Raw genomic sequence first — 25,811 nt, 5'->3', positions numbered from 1 at the left:
TACAAGTAATCAACATTGAGCAGTGACAGGCATTCAAATCAGCAAAAGTACAAGGGGACTCAAATTTTTGCACAGCCAGTTTTTCATTTTATTTCATACAACTAAACACTGCTTTACTAACAATCTTTGTTTGGAAAACACCCCAGGACTCAAATGTTCCTAGGAAATGAAAGACACGCCACTGTTATCTTTTTTGTTGAAAGGAGAGTCAATTATTATGCAGGCTGAGAGGGTTTCCCAAACTTTTTCATATGACTGTATAAGATGGGTCAGAGGTCTTATTGTCATACTGCCCCCATGGACTGAAAAGTCTCGAAGTCCTAGCGATTTTTTTGGTCTTTGTCCTCCACACCAAAATGTCATATCGAACAGTGGTGGGGGGTAAGAAGGTATTACAAGTACTTCTTGCACGTGTGTGTGTGTCTTCTCATTTTTCTTATGTACACCTACTATATTTTAATAAATTATTCTTTGAACAATAGTACAAGAGAGACGAGTAACGTGTATAAACAGCAGTCAGATGACCCACTGAATTTGCTTCTCTTTGAGTTTGGCGAAATCGTCAAAATGTTTGGAAACTTCACCAAACTCCGGAAAATGTATTGAAGATTGAGGGGAAAGAGAAATTGAATGTAAGACAACTGAGAGCCACAGAAATGAGGATGTTGAGATGGATGTGTGGAATAACCACAGCTGATAAGATCAAGAGTGAGAGAATCAGAGGAATGGTTAAAGTTGGGGAAACCTCTTAGAAAATACAAGAAAGAAGATTAAAGTGGAAGGAGCATGCAACAAAAAGAGAGGTGGAGAGAAGAATTGTAGATATGGAGGTGTTGGGAAAGAGAAGAAGAGTATGCCCAAGGAGAAAGTGGATGGACTGTGTGAAGTGGTGATCTAAGGGAAAAGGGGTGTCAGGTAAGGAAGTATAGAACAGATGAGAACGGAGGAGATTCGTCCAGTATGAAAGTGGGAAACGCTTTACAAGAAGAAGAAGTGTGGTTTGTTATGGAATAAAAATTAGAAAGCCCCAAAGGTCTATACTTTTAATTAACAAAAAATGTACAGAACTTTCATTTTCGTGTGTTAGGGTAACAACAAACTGGGGGATTTTATTGACTTTGGGGAATTTCAGCATAAGGTTTATAAACATTGAGAGGTAAAAATGAGAGAGACAACAACCAAAGAAGTTCCAGCTCATTTCCTGCCAAACTCCAACAAAATGAACAAAATGGGCATGTGATGGCACCACAAGAATAAGGAGTAACAGTCGCCTTCCTAGCCTCAGGGGCTTTTCAAACAAATTGATTCTCTTGAGCAGCTCTGGGTCATGGTCAGGGTCAGGGGAGCTTGGTCATTTGGGACTGTGTTCTTCACATTGAGGCTCCATCTTCTGGGAGCCTTTGAATTTATATTGCCCCGGTCTGAAGAGGCGTGGCCTAGGTGATAGTGGGTGTGGCTTAGGTTTCCTCACTGGCCAGCTTCTCAGCTCTATGGACGAGCATTGCCCCCAACCTTTAACGTACTTTGTCTGAGCGTGGAAGGCGATCCACAGACACCCAAGCCTGACAACACTTATAAACTTATCTTTGACTACCAGATTTATTTTGCCATTTGCACGTGTTAAGTTTTTTTCACTTACGGTTTCTGTCTATTAACTGGAAAATAAGCACTGCTTAAAACCAATACTAAAAATTCAAACATCACAAGCATGTAAAATAGTAAATACCAACATAATTCTCAAAATTTTCATCTTCACAAACCCTTCAAAGCTGGTTTTATAACAGCTAACTTTTCAAAGCAGTTTGCCAGAAGATCCCTTTGTCAGGTTTGTGATGTTTGCTGATTTGAGGCTGCATCAGTGTACAGAAAATACATTAGCTGGTTAATAACATTTACGGAAGAATAACATTTAAGGGGCAAATCAAATTCACTCAAATTTCAAACAAACTTGTTTGCTTTTCAAATGTTTACCTCCTTATTTGTTTTTTTTTAAATTTTTAAGTCTGCCTTTGAAAATCAGTATTACTGCTATTATTAAATCAAACTTGTCAGTCCACCTTAATAAAAGGACAAATATCTGCGTCTCGGTGAGTCTGTCCTGCTGCTGTGTCTCTGCAATCCAACAGATATAACGCATCATAAGCATTCACACTGGATTTACGACTCCCATGCCAAATGGCATATAACAGATGCACCTTCTGTTGGAATGACAAATGCAATGCATTCTATTACTAGAAATGTTTGTGATGTGTCATATGCCCGAATGACAAATGCAATGCATTGCATGGCAACACTTTAGTTTAGGTACTGCAGAAATGCTTCTATTACTCACATATTGTTTCAAAACAAGACCTTGTGGTTTTTTGGTTTTGATAACACTTACAAGTCATCAGTAGATCAGTTATTCATCTCTGGGCAGTGTGGCATATTGACATGAAGGTCAAATGAATTGTTAGTAGGAAGGATTCCCAGATATTATAGTAAACATGGAATATCAAGAGAAATGTGTCTCCATTAAGCCACCTCAGACAACTCCAAGTTGAAACTTAGTAGGTTACATAGTCCAGCTTGGAAATCCAAACTTTTCCCATCTTCCCTGTATTTTGATTTTTGGTGACATTTGGTAACATAATGCTGGAATCCTTACCACGTCTCTTGATGATAAACCCTTAAGCCACGGCATGCATACTTAAATACTTACAGGCTCTTTAATGGTGAAATGGCAATAACTGAAAATAAGTTTTATTTAATAGGAGACAAAGTCAGTGGTGCAGTATCCAGTACTGAACAAACTGGCACAAATTCAATCTGTCAGGCAGCAAGCCAAAATGGAGATGAACAGCAGCGTACATGATGAGATGTGGAATTTAGCTACTTGGCAGAACCGGTCTGACCCCTATACAGCAGGACTGGTTTGTCTTTTGTAAAAGTACTTCCAAAAAGAGACTTAGAAGGGCCGTGAAGTGAAACAGCACCAGTGAGACTGTCTATTAGCACATGCGCTGTTCTTTTGTGCTCTTTTTAGCCTTTTCAAGGTTGAAGTCATCCATCTACATTTTAAAGAACCCACTTAATGCAATTTAGGTTTGAGTGGATCAGAGCCTATCCCAGCAGCACTGTGTGCCAGGCCCCAAGCCATCCCATTTTGTATAGGGACAATTCACAGTTAGAAGTTAAGCTAACATGCACGTCTTTGGTATAAGGGAGTCGAACTGCAGGGACCACCAGCACTGGCCCACCTCAAGGCTGCCCTGATGTCTCCATAGCTGTTCTGCCTTTATACCAATGACTGCACCTCTGGCCATGAGTCTGCTAAACTCCTGAAGTCTGCAGACGACACAACAGTCAATGAGCTCATCTCTAATCAAGACCAGTCTGCTAAAGGAGGGAGATCGATCAGCTATAGAAATCTGAAGCTCAATGCACTGAAGACAGTGGAGATGTTAATACGTTTCAGGACGATTCTACCTTCACCAACCCATATCACACTAGAAATATTATCAGTAGACCCAGTGGAGTCCTTCCATTTCCTTAGCATTATTATTGATCAGGATCTTAAGCGGGAGCTGAACATTAGTCTACTCACTAAAAAGCTCAGCAGAGGATGTTCTTTCTGAATCAGCTGAAGAAGTTCACCCTGCCAGTGACCATAATGGTGCACTTTTACACTTCCACCACTAAATTCAATCTCTCCTCCTCCATCGTAGTCTGGTATGCTTTTGTTGCCACAGTCAAAGATAACGTGAGGCATATCATCCAAACTGCAGAGAAGGCTGCCATCTCACCAGGGCTTACGCGCTACCAGGATTGTCAGGCATGTAAGTAACATCATAGTCAACAAAGCCATGCTGGAACACAAACTATTTAGGACACTATGACAGAATGAAGCCTATCAAGAAAAAATCATCACTCCACATGAACAGCACAGCAGTGCTTTATATGAACATGCAAGGGTCCTGCTGGCCTTTTAATTCACTTAAGAAAGTTGAGAACAGCATCTCACACACACGCACACATAGACACGGAGTGGGTCAGGTAAGCCAGTGCTGTGCGTAGATCAAAACCACCAGCACTGGGAACTTTATAACTAGTTAATGAACTTCTCCATTTTTGCTACCTAAATTGAAAGATCAGAATTCATAAGTTACATGATTTTTCTATAGCAGAGGAAAAATTCAACGAAGTTATCGTAATTTTATGCTTTGTGTTGTTTGTTATTGTCCTTTGTCTATATATATCTATACTAGCAAAATACCCGCGCTTCGCAGCGGAGAAGTAGTGTGTTAAAGAAGCAATGAAAAAGAAAAGGAAACATTTTGAAAATAACGTAACATGATTGTCAATGAAATTGTTTTGTCACTGTTGTGAGTGATGAGTGTTGCTGTCATATATATATATATATATATATATTTACACACACACACACACACATAAACATATATATATACATATCTATACATATACACATAAATATACACACACATATATACATACATATATATATATCTACACATATATAAACATATATATACATATACATACATATCTACATATATACACACACAGATATTTCGTATCAGTGCAATACGCTGTTTGTTAAAACGGATAACTCCCGCTCTTACGTGCAAGTCTGCGTGGATATTATGAACTATCGTATTTGTTCAAGTTCTATTTAAATTTTAAATAGAAGGAATTTTTATTTAGTCGACAGAAATATCTTTGGTAGGAATGGTAAAAACAGACAGGAATATTATTCGTGAATAAATCAACTCAAACCTTAAACAACTTATAATATTTTGCTCTCCATAAGAATATATCCTGTCTAAATTATACAAGTTAGAAATAAAGTAAACGTTAAAAGAACAAACATTCAAATTTATTTACTCTTATGTAATTTTATATAAAAAATAAACTTAGATTTTAAATATCCCAAAAGATTTTGCTCTCCATAAAAATATATCCTGTCAAAATTATACAAATTCAAATATGAACATGCTGCATAACAAAACCTGGAAATATAAATAAAATGTGTTCCTTTCAGCAATAACAAATCAAATCATTCAGTTGTCTTTGCTCATATGTCATTTTAGAGCTGGACGCCTGGCATCTTTTTTGGCCACAAGTTCGTTTCTGTTTGGTGTGAGGTTCTGTGTTGTGGAGATTCTCAGGATGGATTGCAGGTGCTCATCAGTGAGGCGACTCCTGTGTGCTGTTTTGTTAGTCTTTATCACTGAGAAGAGCTTCTCACACAGATATGTGCTACCAAACATGCACAAGGTTCGAGCCGCATGTAGACGGACTTTTTTTGTTCTTCAAAGTCACCAAAGCGCCGTGCAAACTCAGTGCGCTCAGTTTATCAGCAAAGTGCGATTTGGGAACACCGTAGTGACGACTTGGTTTAACATTACTTGGCAACAGGGAAAGTGGGGCAAATTGCACTGGTGCATTTGTGTCTCCCATAAAAGCAGCTTCACTTGAAATCACTTTGTGATTGTGCACGGTAAAACGTCCGCTGAAGTGTCAGATTCTTATTTAATTCTTCTGCTTTCTGTATCTTCTGCATTGCATTCAGGTTACCCTGATGTTTTGTCTCATAGTGCCGTCTTAGATTAAATTCTGTAATTACAGCCACATTAGCTCCACAAATGAGACACACGGGTTCAGTAAACATATACTCAGCCTCCCATCGGTTTTAAAGGCTCTATTTTCAGAATCAACTTTTCTCTTCAGCATCGTGTGAGCTAGCTTCGCAATAACTTGCAGCATCATAAGCTAGACTTGATTAACGCGGTAAGTGTTTTGCAAGGCAGCTGAAGCGCTGCATTATGGGATCTGTAGTTTATTGTGTTACCAGCGCTTCATATACCCGGCCATTAATAACAATAATACAGTATATAAAATGATCTCGGGCGGATATAATTACACGCGGGCGGATGTGGCCCGCGCCCTTGAGTTTGACACATATGGACTAAATAGAACTTGAAAAGATATATTTTTCAAATGTGATCGCGCAATTCAGATAGAGTTGACGCACTACAGCCTGCATGCCTCAATAAGTCATCCTCCCTCGCTCTTACTTTTTACCGCTCATCTAATGAATACACTGAGTATGGCTTTACCAAAACAATCATTGATGGCGAATAAAGTATCCATTATTCGAGTATGTAGATCGGGATATATATATATATATATATATATATATACCCGCGTATCGCAGCGAGAAGTAGTGTGTTAAAAAGCTAGAAAAGAAAAGGGAACATTTTAAAAATAACGTAACATGACTGTCATTATACAGTATTTGTTTTGTGAGTGTTACTGAGTGTTGCTGTCATCAAGGATTTGATTATCATTATTTCTTTCAATCAGGTTCGTATTTGTAGGATGTGTTGTGTTCAAGTTACATTCCGTGTTTGTCAATCGTTGTAAAGATGACAGGTTTCATTCATCGATTCGTTTCTTACTGCATCAATAAACAGCTCGTCTTCTTCTTTATCTGAGACCTGACACACTGCATGCACGGGTTTTTTACACTGTCTTCCTTTAGCGGACATTGACTTTTTCCAACGTGTGCTTTGTTTCCGCAGTAGTTGGATTTATGAATATGCTTGTATGTATGAGACGCTTCATATTTTTGCTGCCTTTTCAATTGTGTAATTCGGTTTTGTTCAGCCTCTTTGGAACTGTTGCTTTTATCTGTGCACTGCGCCAGTTCACGTGAGCCACTCGGTGTACATGCATCGAAGGTTCCCAGCTGTGCTGGTGCCATCTCGTGCTATGTCCATGGCTGTATTTAATGTTACCTTAGTCCTGGCATTTAAAACTTTCTCTCGCAGTTTGCTGAGTTTGTGTCAAACACCACCCTGACCATCTCATCTTCCTCTCCATAAGCACAGTCCTTCACCCGTGAATATTTACCCGTGGCAGTTTGCTATTGGATTGCCGCTGACGGACGGCCTTATATGGGCAGGCACTAAATTACAAACGCCAGCGCAGCCTGTCTATGAACTTAATTTAAAGTGTAGGTTTACATCGTGCTTTGTTTCAAGTAGCAGAACTCATGAATATGGTTGTATATGTCACTCGCCGCTTCTTATTGTTTCGCTGCCTTCTCAATTATATAATGCATGTTTTCTTCAGCGCTTTTTGAGGTCTTCCTGGTTTTCTATGTACTGCGTGATTACGTGGGAGGTGTGATGATGTCACACGAAACTCCACCCCCACGGCGTTGAAGCTCATCTCCATTACAGTAAATGGAGAAAAACTGCTTCCAGTTATGACCATTACGCGTAGAATTTCGATATAAAACCTGCCCAACTTTTGTAAGGAAGCTGTAAGGAATGAACCTGCCAAATTTCAGCCTTCCACCCACACGGGAAGTTGGAGAATTAGTGATGAGTGAGTGAGTGAGTGAGTGAGTGAGGGCTTTGCTTTTTTTAGTATATATATATATAATATATATAATTTTTTTTTTTTAAGATATGTTTATACAGAAAAATAACTTTATTTCAGCCTTCCACCCACACGGGAAGTTGGAGAATTAGTGATGAGTCAGTGAGTGAGTGAGTGAGTGAGGGCTTTGCCTTTTATTAGTATAGATATGCCACTAACAGACACTTGGACATGAACCCAGCATATGCAGGCTTAAAAAGAACATCCAAATAAAAAAAAATCTTTATGACCAATACTCTCCAAACCCCACCTTATTAATCCACTCTCCCCATTTTCTATACATTGCCTTTGATTCCTGCATGTCTAATCATTTTGCTCTGATGATGACACCTGGAAGGTTGCTGAAAGCATAGGAATGAAAAACTATTTTAAGATACAGTATGTGACTCATTTTCTCCCTTTGTGGATTTCTAACTATAGATATATCCATCTTCTCCATCTTGTATTTATCCATCTTCTGTTATTCTTATGTTATGAATAAACTGTACAATTTGGTTTATTGCAGCAAGTGTGTTTGGGCTGTTTATTGAAAAAAAGTCTGAAAGATGACACCATGTTAAGTCCAATAACAAGATCTGCGACAGTAGCCTGCAAGTTTGACAAACCCTTCGACTAGAAGTAGTGTAATGGGACATTGGCTTTGGAATCACAGTGTTGTATATTTATATGTATACTAGCTGTGTAAGTCTGTGCTGTAAAAAGGCTGGGTTCCTAGAAACCATGGATTCTGGCACTTCAATCAATCAATCGCATCATTTGTGCGGTAGCGGCTAAATGCGGTTCTCTTTCCTTGGCGATTTTGTTTTGCCCATGTGCTTGCCTTGCTTGTGCATTAACGGCTAAGCGCGGTTCTCTTTCTCGGCGGTTTTAATTTGGCAACAGAGTCAATTTCTTTGAGCTTCATGCTGTACCCTTGCACTTCTGGGCCGGACAGACAGACACACACACTTCCATGCGTAGACATTTATATATAAGATATGTGTTTTGTTGTTGCTTTTCTTTGATATGACTTATATGTATGTTTCTTCTGTTATTTGCTTCAATATATACTGTATCTTTAAATGAAGGAATGTTCCATGTGTTTTATAGGTGTTCCCCCTAGGGGGCAGGGCCACCTGCCAATTTACACCAGGAGATGTCCTATAAATCCAGAGGGTCGCCCATAGTTCTTGGCAGGTCATTTTGAATGCGTTTAGGAGTGGTGAGTTCTTGCAGTTTATGTAAATACAATACGTTTTGTGATTTTATGGAATTTGTTCGACCTAATGCTCTGTGTTTTGACCTTGCGATTGAATCTTGTATTGGGACTTGTTTGCTGTGGATTTCCTTTTGTGTTACAGGCAACTCCTTCTTGCCTTTGAGCTCCTACAGAGCTTCACTCTTGAGGAGGAGCATTTTTGTTAAACATAAATCTTTAAGATTATAAAGGTTCTTTGAGGCAATTGTGTGTCTAGCTGGGGTTTTTGATGGTGTTTCCCCCTTAGTGGTAAGTTATGGAAGTGTTTCTGGGATTTACATGCTTTGAAACTCCTAGTCCTCAACACAAAGGGCTTTCAAGTGACACAGGACAGCCCACAATAACCTGTACTAACGAGTGTAAAACTAATCCCACTGGGATACGGCTTTAGACTTGCAACACAGAGTCACAGTGGAGCCTGTTAATTAGGCCAGCAACATTCTTTTGGTGACTAAAAAAAATGAATAAAATATTAAAAAGAACTGCAATGGGCTGGCCCTGCCCTGCCCAGGGTTTGTTTCCTGCCTTGCGCCTTGTGTTGGCTGGGATTGGCTCCAGCAGACCCCCGTGACCCTGTAGTTAGGATATAGCAGGTTGGATATTGGGTGGATGGATGTTAAAAAGAAACTAAATAAGCAAAAAACTAAAAAGCATCCTATCAATAGCAAATGCATAGTTGGGCAGTGCACCAGACAAGTAACATCGAGCTTATGGTAGAAACCAACCTCATTTGCTTTCTCCTGTGCAACCTTCACAAGTCCTGTGCTGTATCTTGGCTCCTGCATTCTCCTTCCAGCACTTCTTCAGCTTCAGCTTCAGTGTGACCCGACATTTGCGCGATAGACATATGCGCGCCGACAAAATAGCGGCGATTAAAACGTGCCGTCAAAAACGAGCCGTCAAAATCGCGCCGACAAAATCCCCCCGACAAAATTACTAAAGTTTAATTAAATATGAATTACTAGTTTAAAGCATATACTTGTATAATAATGTTTATTTTAGAAGTCAATATTATGAGACGCGGCATGCCATCAGCACGGCACGCAGATAGTCCTTGAGGTCACGCCCTGCATATGTAGGAAGAATTGCAGCAACGGCGGCCCACTCTCTTGGCCTCTCTTGCGATTTTGTCGTGGTGATTTTATTGGCGCGCATTTGTCAAAAACCAGTTAGCGGGTTTGTCGGAGCTCATTTGTCTGTCGCGGTTTTGTCGGGGCGCATATGTCTGTCACGCTTTTGTCAGTGAACCCAGCTTCAGTCTGGATATCAATAGATGGCGGTCAGACACTATGTCCAATGGTCTCTTCACTCTCACATCCTCTAGGGATCTTCAGAACCTCTTATCTATGCAGACACGATATATATGGTTCTAGGTTATGTGGTCTGGTGACACCCAGGTTTTCTTATGTGGCAATACGCTACCCTGATGACCAGTTTATTCAAGGCACACAAGTCCATAAAACAGTCCAAATTCTCATTCATGTACCCGAGTCCATGAATCTCCATCACTTCTTCGTACCCAGTGTATCTTCTGATGAATGTGAAGATTTGTAATGATTGGGAGCATTCACTAGACAAATACATTTTCCATTCCGGACAAAATCACATGTACAAGTAGGTATAGGACAAGAACAAAGATAAGCGTAATCTTCAGGTGGTTTTATTTGTAATTCTGATTGTGGGGTGGAACAGATGAAAGAAAAAGACACAAGATGATCACGACTCCCTTTCCGGCATATGACTACTTTTTAAAAGTCTTATTTTTCCCGAGCAACCTTCGAAACTGCCCAATGACATAATACTTCTGGGGTTGCTGGGAACTGCAGTCCAGCTAAGTAACAAAATTAGGTTGTTAAGGCAGTGCTAACCACTGCATCACAGTGCAGACCACAAATACTGTAGAATCAGTCAAGGACAATTCCTTTGAACTCATCTAAAAGGGAAACATTCTGCCCCGCACTTTCCCATGATGCCCCCCATCTCGATGAGAATCCCCACCTTTATATGGTGCATCACCACAGTTAAATGATTCAAAACATGCCCCTAGATTTATCCATCCATGTAAATTTATATCACAGTTGCCCAATTTATCTTTCTATTTCAAAAACAGAAGCATTACAATGGGCAAGGAGAGGAAATTGACTAGCCCATGGCACACCTCATTGTTACTTCTGAATGTGCGTCTCCATCCAAGGGATGTGCCCGTCTGTCAGGTCTACACACTGCTTTCTTGCTCACATTCATTTCAGAGGTGTGGTTTTGTAATTGCCAGTTTATGACTATTGTGTGGAAGATACATGGCACACTCTAAGGTGGCCCCTGCACCCAAACCAAGGATGTTTTTGTATAAAACAAAGGATAGAATGGAGGGATTATCAAAAGGAGTAATGCTAATACACAAACGGGAACAAGAACCTCAACACAACTCTGGACAGTCAGCTCTCTGTCTAAATAGAGATGTTTGGTAGCCCACATCCCACTGAGGAAACACACAATACCACCTCTCTTACGTTCCTCGTGCTTCTTTCTCAAAGCCTCTCATCCTCTCATCAGTTTGATCAATGGCATTGACTTTTGAGATGTTTAACAGAATGGCTGAGATTAGTTTTAAAAGAATATTCCACCCAAAAATGATATTTTTTTTAAATGTTACAAACCCCATGTAGTTTGTAATGGTGGCCATGTATACGGGAAATACGTCAGAAATTCTGCGTGAACGCTTCTCAAACAATTTGAATAAAACAAAGCTACCTGAATTCTCTGAGCTGTGACATAATGATGGTCTTTCACCTTAGTCCACTGTACTGTATAAAAAATATAACCTGGTCAGCCATAAATGCCAATGTTTGGTCAACGTGCATTAAGAGAGAAATTACATTTAGATTTACTGTATATTGAATGTCTTTAATTTTCTATTTATTTCCATGAGAAATACAATTCATTTAAAATTTTTTTAGACACATTTAATCAACAGAGTGTGGTCCATGGCCGGACTTTTATCCCGGCCAATACCCCCAGGCCCCAGAGGGAGCCATCCCTACGACATGGAGATGCTTCAGATTCCAGCAGGGCATCATGGACTATGGAGTTTCCTGTAAAGTCCTGCTGGATAACATCGGGACCACCAGGGGTTGCTCCAGGGAGAACCAGGAACTGCTATTTGCCCTACGCCCCGGAAGTACTTCTGAGTCACATGAACGGAAGGAACGACGTACTTCCGGGGTGAAAAAAAGGACTTTTATCTGATACGGAAGTGATAAGGAATTATGGACTGAAGGATGAGAAACACCTCCGGGTCAGGAACTATATAAGAACTTTGGGAACTTCCAGATGACGAGCTGAGCTGGGTGGTAGGAGGGCAATGCGTCTGGGAGTGGAGGATTGATTATTAGTGATTATTGTGATTTGTTTATTAATAAGTAGTGTGGAGTGGAGGGTGCTTAGTGCACATAATTATTATAATAAAGAAGAATTATTGCACTTTTACCTGGTGTTTGGCGTGGTACCTGAGGGTTCAAGGGAGCGATAGAGCCCCCTACTGCTACAAGAGGTTTTACATTTCTCCAAGACGTACGATTAGAAACTCACATGAATGCACTAAACTGGGAAAGTGAAGCATCACAGCTGGTAGCTCCGAATAGTGATAGCGTGTGAACGCAGCATAAACTTAAAGTCGAAACAAAACAAAAGTCAAGTCTAAAAGTTTTCCTTGAGTAGTTTGTTTGTTTTCTCAGGGTCTCATCTTCCACATGGTCCTCCCTTTAATGACTCAAAGTCTGTTCCCTGTGACATGTGTTCTGCCACTTTTCATATCATGACCATACAAACCTGTACTTCCGAAGAGGTCGTCCACCTGAAGCTAAGCGTGTTCAGGCCTGGATTAGTACTTGGATGGGAGAACATCTTGGAAGATCTTGGATTGCTTCTGGAAGAGGTGATAGTGAGGCCAGCAGGGGGCGCTTACCCTGTGGTCTGAATGTGGATCCCAGTGCCCCTGTGCAGTGGCGTGGCCACCATGCTGTAAAAATGGCACTGCCATTCGGATGAGATGTAAAATTGAAGTCCTGACTCTCTGTAGTCATAAAAGATCCCTGGGCATCCTTTGTAAAGAGTAGGGTGTATCCTGTTGTCCAGGCTAAATTGCTCATCATGGCCCCCTAGTCATCCCCTGTTTCTAATTGTCTCTCTGTCTTGTACCACTTCAACACCTAGCAGTTCATGCGTTGTGAGCACACTGGTGCAAAAATGGCTGCCATCACATCATTCAGGTTGATGGTACACGTTAGTGGTGGTTGAACTGCCTCCCCACTCAATAAAGCACTTTGAGAATTGAGAAAAGTGTCATATAAATAAAAAAAGAATATTATTATTATTATCAAAGCTGCTCTAATGTTACTGACATACTGTAGATGTGTAGAAATTAACAAAAATGAATGACTGAATCGACAGTTTGTTTGAAGTATATGACAGAGTACATTTGAGCTCTTTCTTTCGTGGCATTTGCAAAAGAATAGTCAGACACCTATCCACACCAGTCACCACGTCTTTTATGAAGCTCGAAGGGTACGAGGGGTGTTCAATAATTTATCTACTTGAGTATGAAAGAAAACAGCAAGCATGTTGAAACAAGACTGGGCATTTGCGACGCATCTCAAGTTTACTCGTGCACAGTTGTGGCTCAGTGCAAGTCTAACATTTGAAAAGAGACAGGTGGTCAGGAAAGTCCTCGTCAGAATCAGGTAAGCTTCTTCACGACAACGCGCCGGTTCACAAGTCACGTCAATTACGTCAATGCCATCTGAGAATGTGGGTTCCAGCAGCTGAACCATCCACCCTACAGTTCTGACCGGTTTCCCTCAGATCATTTCCTGTTCCAAATTTGGTAGAAATCTCTCCGTGGACGGTGGTTTGCAAGTGATGAAGACGTCAGGGCAGCTGTGATGTCCTAGTCTGAAGGTCAAACAGAAGATTTTTTTTTAAAAGGGGTTAAAGTCTTCGCAGAAACAGAGGATGAAGTGTATGGAGCTATTAGGGGACTACAGTACACCCCCAAAACTCGTGGGGGCTACGTTCCTAGAGAACCGTGAATTGTGAAAAACTGCGACTTTTGGATGTGGTTAAAAATCCCTTTCAATGCCTATTTTTATAGTTTAAACCCTAAATACAGCATGCCCCCGAAGCACTTTAATTTCATTGAAAACTCTTAATACATTAATACATTACCTAAAAACAGAATGTAAAGGTAAACCCGTATACTGTACAGTACTGTACTGCTATGTCTCCTGCGGTGCTAGAATGTAAAATACTGATGTTACCGCTATACGTACTGTAATTCATGCAAGCACGTTTTCTTTGGTATGCGCTGTCATTTTCTTTGTTATAAGTAAATAATAATTATATTTAATTAAAATACAGTAAAATGTATGGGTACTCACCAATGATGAATGATATTGATGATGATGATGAAGTAGCTGTGCAGTACGATACAGAGGATTTAAAACTCCTCGGGTGGCGCCTCTTCTACATGCGCTTCAGGAGGTGTTGTATCTTTGGACGGGTGGTCTTCTGGTGGGGTTTAGTGCTGGCTTTTCTTTATAGGTTTCAGGAACATTGTGATGGGAAGTTGCTACATTGTCTCCTGTAGCGAACTGCTGGTACAATTTCTGTGCTTTCTCACGGATGATGTTACCGTCCAAGGGGATGTTCTTCTTCCTGCGGTCGGTGATCCACAGTGCCAAGGCAGATTCAATCCTGACGATATTTTTATTACTTACGGTCGTTACCTTTTTGGCACTATCACAGAAACTTACAGATACGGTACTAAAGATCGCTGCTTCGTTCTTCTTTACTGCAGCATAACGTTTTAGTTCCCCGGAGCAAATCCAGTAGTTCATCCTTCTCCTGGAGTGTTTTAAACTTCTTCTGGCACTTAGGCTCAGTGCCAGAAGCCTTAGAAGGTGCAGGGCGATTCAATGACATTGTGTGCATCTTAAGAATAACAACAATAAAAAATGGAAAACACGAGGATACTCAGCTGGAGACGTGTCACAAAGCAGCAATCAATCAGCAGCAAGGAGAAATGAATAACGCTCTCGGATTGGCTGCTTTCATCATCCAAAACTGTGTTTCCCTCAGCGGTTGCTTCCTGTTCACCATACAGCACAGTATTGCCACGAAAAAAAGTCATAAAAAATTGCGGAGGATATTTGCGCTTTCCGCTAACAATTAATAGGTTCTAAGGAAAAATCCGTGAATGACCGAGTCCGAGAACCCTGAACCGTGACTTCACGGGGGTCTACTGTATACTGAAAAATAAAACAAACATTTTTAGAAAACTCTTTCCTTTCTAACTGAGGTAAATAAATTATTGAGCATCCCTCGTAAATCAAAGTCGAAAATATAAAGACAACAGAGCTCGTAACTAGTTTACTACCTTAATAATTTGTGTCTTTGTTCGCGTGCGCTACTTTCACTAAGTCGTTCCCTGTAAAGTGTGGACATTTCTCACCGTCCACAGCCTTCTTGTACAAATACAGTAGCTGTGAGTATATGTGTTGTACCGCTACCTGGCAATGTGACTGTAATTTCAAAATGGCTGCACCAGCTAAAAAAAGTGTCTTGCCAGACTAAAGATAAAAATGTCAAATAAGAATTAGAATGACAAAAACAAGAATAACCAAGCAACATGGCTCCTGACAATGGAAGGGTTAAGTGAAATATATGTCATACGCCTAGTAACCACGTAGCATCACAACAGCTGAAAGGCTTGAAAATGGCGACACCAATGAAAAACAAGAATACAAAATGAAAACAGAATGATCAACGGTGGAGTTAAAAATGTAAACACACATACAGAAAATAAAAGTAACATTCTAGAGAGCACCGGGAAATGTCAAAAATGAATATTAACCTGTTCGTGGCAGTTGTCCCTACTGGCGTCTATCTCCGTGTTTTGTTGAGCCCTGCACTTATCCTGTATAACTCCTGTCTGCCAGCACTTCATGCCAACATGAAAATATGAGCATCAGCAATTTTTAAAATAATTTTATAAGGGTTAAATATCTCAGTTCCTAGAAGCTAATCACCTTACGCTGTAGCTGTTTATCTCATGGTAGCTTGATTATAGATAAATAGATAGTGTGACGGACAGCTGGTGCTCTTGCCCAGCAGGGGCGCCTGGAGGATGAGAAGACCGGGAGATAGGCAATACCTTCCCCAGGACACAAGAGGGTGCTTGGACAATTCCAGAACCATGGACTGCAGCACTTCCTCCACACCAGAAAGTGCTGCCGGAAGAGCAGACAATATTAAAGGGGCCACATCCCTCCATTGTGAGAGCCAGAGTCGGGAGGTGGAGGACAGAGCTTGCGAAGGGAGGAGTAGAAGCGGCAGAAGAGAAAAAGAGAAAGAAAATAGAGAAGAAGAAAAGGACTGAGTTATTGTTGGTGATTTAAGAACTGCGTAAGGTGCTGTGTGCTGAATTGGAGAATAAGAAATAAAAGTGTGAGTTTCATAAGTGTGCATCTTGTGTCTGTCTGCGTCGGCTTGGGTGGCTGGCACGCCCCCTACAGGTGGTAAAATAGATAGATAGATAGATAGAGGTTAGAAACATGCACTGATAAAGCGTGTTGCCACACCCACCACGTGACAAACCACCTCAAGATCCCAAATTAGGAACCAAGTTCAGCCATACGACAGGTGACACCTCAGCACCACACTAGTCCAGATGGAATGGAACAGTGGGAGGTTTTTTAATGGTGGCTGGAGTGCCAATCCTGCCACCAACCCCCAAGTTGGACGGCCTATTTGCAGGGTAGGATGCAAATTAACTCTTTCAGAGCGAATGTCGAAATTCGGGGGTAGACGGTGATAATCAGCTGTAAACTGCGACAAAACTCGCCGTTACGTTTTTTCCTAGAAGAAAAGTTAGTGTTGTGTAATTGACCTCGACTCCATGCATGTGAGTGAGTAGCAAAGGGGGAGCAACCTCTAAAATAGCACCGACATCTGGTGAGAGACCAAAGCGAATGAGTAACGCAAAATACTCCGTGGAGGACGTTTTGCGTATTATCGCTGAATCAGATTCGGACTTGTCGGACTCTGATTTTGCTGCAAGTGATCTGAAGATGGAGATTGAAAATGACAGAGTGGTACCAGCATCTGCTGATCGGTGCCCAGCTGATTGCAGCACTGAATGCATTTGTGTAGGTGATGCACCTACAGCTTGGGTGGACTGCCACTTACAATGACAAGAGGTACAAACCAGATTGTGCCATGTATTGCTGCTGGCCATCAAGCTGCCCACTTGACGTCAAACAGGTGCCAACAGCAGCAACAGACATTGAATGTGTTAAACCTTTGCTTTGTGTGCTTTTCAGCCCTCAAAGGGTTAACGTCATACCCAGGATGGAGTAATTGCAGGTTAAGGGCCCAACGGAGTTGAGTCACTTCTGGCATTTATGGGATTTAAACTGGCAACCTTCTGATTACCAGTGCAGATCCCTAACCTCAGAGCCACCATTCCAATAGATATTAATTTTAGTATACAAGGCAGGATAGATAGATAGATAGATAGATAGATAGATAGATAGATAGATAGATAGATAGATAGATAGATAGATAGATAGATAAAGTTTTATCTATCTAAGGGCAAAATATAGCATTTAACAGAAGCTAAAAAATAACCACCAACAACAACACACCCAATCAAATATATATAAGAACTATAAAAAAAGAAGAAGACTTCTGACTTGGTTAAAGATAAAAGTCTAAGTGAGGCATTATTTCAGCATATTGTGTTAGTACAGGATGGCGCAGGGAAATGGAAAACATTCAATTGACGTTTAATGCACAGATAAACACATTACAAAATACATTTAACGATGAAGTGTATTGTACAGGATATGCAATTAATGATGGTAATCAATATTCTTTCAATGTTCATTTTAGGTTTTGAAGAAAACATCATGATGGTGTTGTTCATTTCTCTGTACACATTCTGACAGCCTGTTATCGATGTAACATGTCAAGAGGAATGCCAGTGATTTCCTCTTCAATTCTCCTTTTCAGTTCAACAATAGTTGTAGGACGTGTGCGGTACACTTGGCTTTTAAGATGTCCCCACAGAAAAAAAATATCAAACAATGAAAGCTGTGGATCTCGGAGGCCATGGAATGTCACCGTTGCGTGAAATGACGCACCTTCCAAACAATCGTCGAATAGCTGCCATCGATTGTCGGGCAGTATGTGAAGTGGCTCCACTGTCTCCACTTCTCTTTTAAGGCTGAACCTGTTTCTTCAAAATTACACACCCATGTTATAATCGTATGAGCAGACAGGATACGATTGTGACGTCCTAACTGATAATGACACCGAAATTCCCTTTGTGCAGCACTCACACTATCACCATTCTTATAAAAGGCTTTAGCAGCGCACCACTCCACTGCTCCATTATAACTAATGGCCAGGGGGTTCTCCCAATGAACAATCTGTCTATAATGGACAGACACTCTACCCTACCCTACCCCCTTGCCTCCATTTAAATCAGTGCCCACTTTAACACGAGATCGGCTTTATCATTCAGCACACCTCACCTCTAGAGTCAGTTTCAATTGCAGTACGTTGGCCTCTTCTGCACGGTAAAGCATCTTTTCAACTATAACACCAAAGGGACAGACAATGAGACCCAAATACAGAAGCTTTAAACGAGCGGTTAGATTTCAAATCAGACGTGAGAGGACTGGCACCCCTCCACGTCTTTTATATCAAGTCCTATGCACGTCAAACACGGAGCTAATTTGGGAAGTAAGACCTGCAGATCAGAGTCGATCGATCACACTTAGACTCTACAACTTGATGACAAATCAGCCAGATGTGCACTTACCTGAACTGTTCTCTTTTCCCGAAACTTTTTGAGCCAGCGATCTGCCACTGTCTTTCCCGGCCTCACATTCTATCTGTACAGCTCTCGTCAATACATGCTGAAGGTCATAATCTGCACCTCCAAACACACACACACAGAGTACAGTAATGCTAGTTCCTCTTAGCCAGCAGGTACTGTAAATCATTGACGAGGTCCCTTTAATCTCAGTGTGCCTGGCTCATTTTTATTGCGGAGCGTTCAGATTCCTGCTTTAGAAGATTTACAAGACGTTTCGTAAGGTTGGTCAGAGACTGTGACTCGAGGAGCCACAGGGCTGTTATTAGAAGCCTGTGACTTGTTGACCCCTTAGTGTAACACAACAAGCTGGTAAGTCAAAGTGCATTGCAAGTATGACAGACAATTGGTGGGTGACAAATGACGCACATCCGACCCTAGCAATCATTAGGGGATAACCTGAAAAGAGATTTCAGTTGAGTCAGCTGGTGAGAGAAGTCAGCCTGGTTCCTTATCTTATTTATCTCTCTCTATCTCTGCATTTATGCCATTTAGCCTGGAAACAAGATCTTTCTTTGGAAGCTTTATATGATAGGAGACTCAATTACTGTATTGCTATGCAGCTTTTCAAATTTTTCCGGAATGAGAACGATGCACAGGAGATCTTTGAATGGTTACCATTAATGGCCATTAAGGAAAATGGCAAAGAAATTATCCGGAGTTTCTGTGTGGCGTGGTGTAGGACAGACCGGCACTACCCATATTACTATGATTTGGCTACAAAGCCAACTACCAGACACTCCTAATTCCAGGAGAATTTCAGTTTCTCTCTATGGGGCCTCTTGGGAATGAAGCCTGTGGCTGTCAGCTGATGAAGTGACACCCCAGACATGTCTTCTCGTAGTAAAATTTGACCTGCTACAAAGAGACATAACTCAATAATTGGCAACACTGATGGACAAAACTTTGCACAGATTCTCAACTGAAAGGTTGGGCATGAGGTGCACCCCAGAAATCAATGGTAAGACGTCTATTCCTTCCTTTAAATAAACACTTGGCACACCCCAAACCAACACTCTCTTCATCAAGTTGGCAGTAACTTCTGCTGTCCACAGCAGGACACCATGGCCTGAAGTTGAAGACTTGTCTGTATTGGAGTTGGATGAGGGGTGCCACGAGTCCAAACCTTGCTAAGGCGAAAGCAAGTGCATGTTGTATTTTCAGACAGGGCTCCTTCCCTAGTAGGGGTTTAAATGTGTGTTTAATGTCTTTTTGGAGTGTTTTGTTCATGCTAATAATGTTCCATCAAGGAACCAGTGCCAATACTTCTAATCAGTCCTTCAAAAGGCATTGCACACACACTCTGTTAAACTCACTGCTCTGCCAGGCTGTAACTTATGCTCCACAGCAGTCACCCGTGGCCTGGGGTGCGGCCATAACAAAGGTTGGAGGGACCCTCTTTACTGTAAAGTGCAAACTGAGTTGGGCGACACAGCGATTGGTCCAAGCCTTGCTAAAGAATAGCAAGTGCACACTCAAGAGAAAGACCGTACGCACTTGAATATATCCATCTACTATTATCCTCATTTACATTTATTAATTTGGCTGACATCTTTACCCAAAGCGACTTACAACTTTTCTGAAAAAATAAATGGGTTCTAAGTAAAAATTTAGATAAAGCAAAAACCTGCAGTCACTGCGGACCTCCAGACCTAAAGTTGAGTACCCCTGACCCAGACATTCACCAACACTGGGCATGCATCCATTAGTAGGAAGATCCTTGTAGGGTTAGTACCACCTGCAGCCACAGGACTTTGTCTTTTATGCACATATATAATAAATATTCAAACAGTGCAAAAGGCAATATAAGCTGCATACAGTAAAGGAACACCACCAGCCTGTGTCCTCTCTGTAAATGGTGACCAATCAGGGAATGAGATGTGGAAATCAGCACGGTCCAATCAGGGAAGAGCTATGCAAATAAGCACAAATCAATCAGAATGCAATTAGAGTCTCCATTTTTAAAAGTCTATGTTTTCGCTCATCGACATTACAATGTTTTCAGAAGAATGTTTTAAAAAGTCTCCATTTTTGGGGGATAAAAATACTGGGAGAGTGAGGATGAAAGGCAAAAACAGAGACTAATGCCTGTGTTTTGACACGATATTGTAGTAGTGTGGTCATAGCCTCAAAGTACACCCAGAGAGTAGCTGCACATTTACATTTGCTGTGTGTAAACATTGAAAGTTGTGTTCTTTTTAGCCAGACGAGTGAAAAAAAGCAAGGATCGTCAGCAATAGGCTACCAACAAAACAGATTTATTAAAAAAAAAAATAGAAACAAAACCCACCTGGAGCCCTCTGATTGCTGGGATAGGCTCAAACCGCCCAGTGAACCAGAGATGGATGGATGGACACAAAACCCTTTCCTTCAATCCACTACAATTTTGTTTCTGTTAGTTTTTGAGTATGCAGTATTCATTTGAGTTTAATTTTCATTATTTTATTTAGTTTTCAGCTTTTTTAACTTCAATTATTTAAATGCTTTTTTAGCTATTGCAGTTAGTTTTCTTTAACAGTGCTAACCCTGCTCTGGTTACAAAGGGAATTAAACTCAGTGAGGGGTCTGTAAGAGCTGTCAGTTTATGATTTTTGAGGTTCGCCTTTAATTTTCCTTTCAATTTTCAATTTGGAAATCTCTGTCTTCTTGGTTATTCAGATAGATAGATAGATAGATAGATAGATAGATAGATAGATAGATAGATAGATAGATAGATAGATAGATAGATAGGAAAGGAACTATATAACAGATAGATAGATAGATAGATAGATAGATAGATAGATAGATAGAGATATGAAATGCACTATATAATAGATAGATAGATAGATAGATAGATAGATAGATAGATAGATAGATAGATAGATAGATAGATAGATAGGAAAGGCACTATATAACAGATAGATAGATAGATAGATAGATAGATAGATAGATATATAGATAGATAGATAGATAGATAGATAGATAGATAGATAGATAGAAATGCACTATATAATAGATAGATAGATAGATAGATAGATAGATAGATAGATAGATAGATAGATAGATAGATAGATAGGAAAGGCACTATATAACAGATAGATAGATAGATAGATAGATAGATAGATAGATATAGATATGAAATGCACTATATAATAGATAGATAGATAGATAGATAGATAGATAGATAGATAGATAGATAGATAGATAGAGTCCGACATAAAGGGAGCCATTTTGCCTCACCCAGGAGAGTCGGAGTCGCCTAGGAGAAATAGAGGAGGAAGAAGAGACCATAAAAGGAATGGTTGGATTGTGTATTGGTGAGAAGTAAATTTATTTGAACCTAGGACTGTCTCATGTAGTTGTTTTTGCAGTTTGGGGCTCGGTAGCACCACCTAGTGTCAACAGATGTCAAATTTCTTGTCCTCTTTAATAACAAGATAAGTGTCTGTGTACCTGTATATCTGTCCGGTGGCCATGTCTTTGTCATTCCAATAGATTAGTGCATCACAAGCATCTGTAGTAATAAAATGCATTGCATTTGTCATTCCAACAGATGGCACATCACAAACATTAGCACTGCTTTTATGAATTCCATACCAAATAGCATATAACAAAGACATATGCGGGCGGCACGGTGGCGCAGTGGTAGCGCTGCTGCCTCGCAGTAAGTAGACCTGGGTTCGCTTCCCGGGTCCTCCCTGCGTGGAGTCTGCATGTTCTCCCCGTGTCTGCGTGGGTTTCCTCTGGGCGCTCCGGTTTCCTCCCACAGTCCAAAGACATGCAGGTTAGCTGGATTGGCAATTCTAACTTGGCCCTAGTGTGTGCTTGGTATGTGTTTGTGTGTGTCCTGCGTTGGCTGGGATTGGCTCCAGCGGACCCCTGTGACCTTGTAGTTAGGATTCAGCGGGTTGGAAGATGGATGAAAGACATATGCATTGCATTTGTCATTCCAAAAGATGCATTTTATTACTACAAATGTTGGTAATGTGCCATCTGTTGGAGTGACAAATGCAATGCATTTTATTACTACATGCATTATAAAGTACATTCCAATAGGTGGTGCACTGCAAATGTTAACACTGAGGTCTACCTGTCTTAGATGGGTAGCCCAGCTAGTATTTATCCATCCATCCATTATTCACCCCGCTGTATCGTAACTATATGTTTGGTAAATCTACAATAAAATGTGATCACAGAAAATAAATAAATAATGAAATTGTGACATCTTTGACTTTGATGAAGCAAATAAGCAAAAAGTCAGAATGTTCCAACTTTCAGTAGTTAATAAGGTAAGTCCCTTAATGCACCATTTTCTTTTTTTTGCCATACTGTAGAATTAGGAACTCTTATATATTTTATAAAAAGTAAAATTATATTGGCTTCAGGATCCCTAAATTAATTTGAAGCAAATTAGTCCTTGGTGCAAAAAGGCCAACCTGATCGTGTTTACCCAAATCCAAAGTGCAACGTCAGCTTGTTGGTTTGACTCCATTCACTTCAGTCACTACTGATGAATTTCAGGTTTTGTTTCATATTCTAACTTTACGTTTTTTTTAAACCAAACTTTGCTTGTCCTTTACTGACTGACAGTAAGGAGGTTTGCCACTCCATGTATGTGTTACTTGAATGATGGAAGGGGTGATAGGGCAGTTGGGGCGAGAGGCCAGTGTCCAACTCCAAGTTCGGTACAAAACTCACAACATGTGAGCTTTCCTGTTGTCCGACAGCGCGTGTACGGCTGAATTTATTGGAGGCACATTCACTTGAGCAGCACACCCAAGTGCAACAGAAAACAAGTTAAAAATTAACCAGCAAAGCCTTGTTCAAAAAATAATGGAGTGTGGCTGTAAGCAAAAGAATATCTGAACAGGGTGACGTGGGGATACTGTAGCTACCTTGTTCTGACCTCTCGAGACTAAACGAGCAAATCAGAGCATTTACGTCACTGCAGCTTGAATATCATGGGAAGAACATAGTGAGATAGGAGTCTAAAATGTACCTTCAAACCTAGTACTCAAGCTCATTGTTATGATTTTAATTTATAAAGAGCCTTTCCACAGACATGGCCACAAAGCACTGTATGCAAAGAAAAACAATGAAAACACTCAGTTATAGAAACTGAAACTGAAAAACAAACTAACAGTCCAACAGACATAACCCAGAAAGGGATAACCATACAGGGAAAAGCGCTATAGAAATGTCAAGTCAAGTCGGGGAGCAGGCAACCACCACACGACAAAACAATTTGGGATCCCGGTTGGCAAACCCCCCAGGCAGATACGTGGTCCAGTCCTACCCTCCGGAAATGACCCTCTATCTGCCGCAGCCAGGTGTTACGTGGGCGACTCCTTGGCCTGGTCCAGCCACTCGGGTCCTCAACGATGAGGATCTTACGAGCCGGCTCACCCTCGGAGAAACGCGCCACATGGACGTAGTGCCATAACTGACGCTCCCTCACAGTGCAGGTAATGTGTCTAATTCAGGACTCCATGAGAGCCCTAAATACAAAGAGGACTGTTTTCATGTATCTATAGCCGCTTTTCCACTGCATAGTACGGCACGACACGGTTCAGTACAGCTCACCTTGGTTCGGCTCAGTTCAGCTCGGTTTGCGTTTCGACTGCAGTTTAGTACCGCTTTAGAGTGGGCAGGATCATTCACGTGTCGTTATAGTTGCCGCCTCTACTGCTCGCTCTTCATTTTTTTTAACTTGTCCCTACAGTGTTTGTAAGTCCTATGGTAGCCGTGTGCGGCCAAGAGCTGAGCGACCTCCTGGAAAATTTTTTCATTCCGCGTCGCCCCATCCAGCTCTCGCTGGATCCGCTCCTCGGCTACCAACGAGAGGAACGTCTGTACTTCCTCAACAGACCACGGAACAGCCATTTTTGGTTAAAACCAGTTCGAACCTTCGCGGGTCTGTTGTGTCTCGTGTCGCAAGTTCAGTGACGCAGTAATGAGGATTTTCTCCGGCCAATCAGTGACCAGCAGAGTTTACACGTCACATTTTGGTAACGGTTCGGCACGCTTGGAACCTCGGCTGAGGTGGTACTAAAAAAAGGACCAGGTACTGTTCCCAGTGGAAAGCCCCGCAAAAGTGAGCTGTACTGAACCGTGTCGTGCCGTACTATGCAGTGGAAAAGCGGCTTTAGGTAGAATGCCCAGAAGGGGCTGGGCAGTCCTGTGGCCTGGAACCCCTGCAGATTTTTGGAGTTTTTTTGTGTTTTCTGTCCTCCCTGGCCAGCGGACCTTACTCTTATTCTATGTTAATTAGTGTTGTCTTATTTTAATTCTTACTTTGTCTTTTATTTCTCTTTTCTTCATCATGTAAAGCACTTTGAGCTACATTATTTGTATGAAAATGTGCTATAGAAATAAATGTTGTTGTTGCTGTTGCCTCATTCGGGACTCCATGAGCAACACAAAGTCAAACCAGCGATACCCAAGGATTCTCTGAAGAGACCCAGCACTAAAGGAGTCCAGTCATCATCTCAGGTCACTGGATAGCGTCCATGTCTCATAACCATATAGCAAGATAGGAAGCACCAGGACACTAAAGACGTGGACCTTCGTCCTTTTGCATAGATATTAGGAGCACCACACACCCCTTTCCAGCGACCTCATGACCACCCCATGCTTCCCCAATTACATAAATGTAATGAATTATTATTATTATTGTAATTAAAAGTATGAAAAGTATAAGAGAACCCCAGTCAGTGAGCAACCTACCGCAGAGGTCCTGAGGGTGAAACATGTTCACATCGCTATCCACCATCGAACATAAGAAGCTAGTTGGTAGCTTCCATGTTAGGTGCAAGCCATAACGGATCTGGCAACATGATAAAACAGATCAGATGAGTGACTGGAAGAACTTTTGTGATGGAGCAACAAAACAATCCTCGTGTTTAATCAAGAACTTGAATTCTTTCAAGAGAGAGAGAGAGAGAAACATTTGTTAATTTTTTAGGTAAACCTCTGACGATACGTTACTGCAACCCTTTGCTTTTAAGTAGATAGATAGATAGATAGGAAAGGCACTATATAACAGATAGATAGATAGATAGATAGATAAATAGATAGATAGACAGATGTGAAAGGCACCATATAATAGATAGATAGATAGATAGATAGATAGATAGATAGATAGATAGATAGATAGATAGATAGATAGATAGATGAAATGCACTATATAATAGATAGATAGATAGATAG

The 25,811-nt window shown here is 41.0% G+C and overlaps 1 protein-coding gene across 1 annotated transcript in view; it reads right to left on the bottom strand.

Annotated features, from left to right (window-relative positions):
- sgk2a (serum/glucocorticoid regulated kinase 2a) overlaps positions 1–18,790 on the bottom strand; it is a 90,569-nt gene extending 71,779 nt beyond the window's left edge. Inside the window, exon 1 of the mRNA XM_039767906.1 lies at positions 18,570–18,790. The gene's annotated coding sequence lies outside the window, so the exon portion shown is untranslated. The remainder of the gene's footprint in view (positions 1–18,569) is intronic.
- Positions 18,791–25,811: the final 7,021 nt, after the last annotated feature.

The sequence above is a fragment of the Polypterus senegalus genome, chromosome 10 (genome assembly GCF_016835505.1).
Source record: "Polypterus senegalus isolate Bchr_013 chromosome 10, ASM1683550v1, whole genome shotgun sequence".
Lineage (NCBI taxonomy): Eukaryota > Metazoa > Chordata > Cladistia > Polypteriformes > Polypteridae > Polypterus > Polypterus senegalus.
Note: the sequence above shows the minus strand (reverse complement) of the source record. Positions and strands in the feature narration are given on the sequence as shown.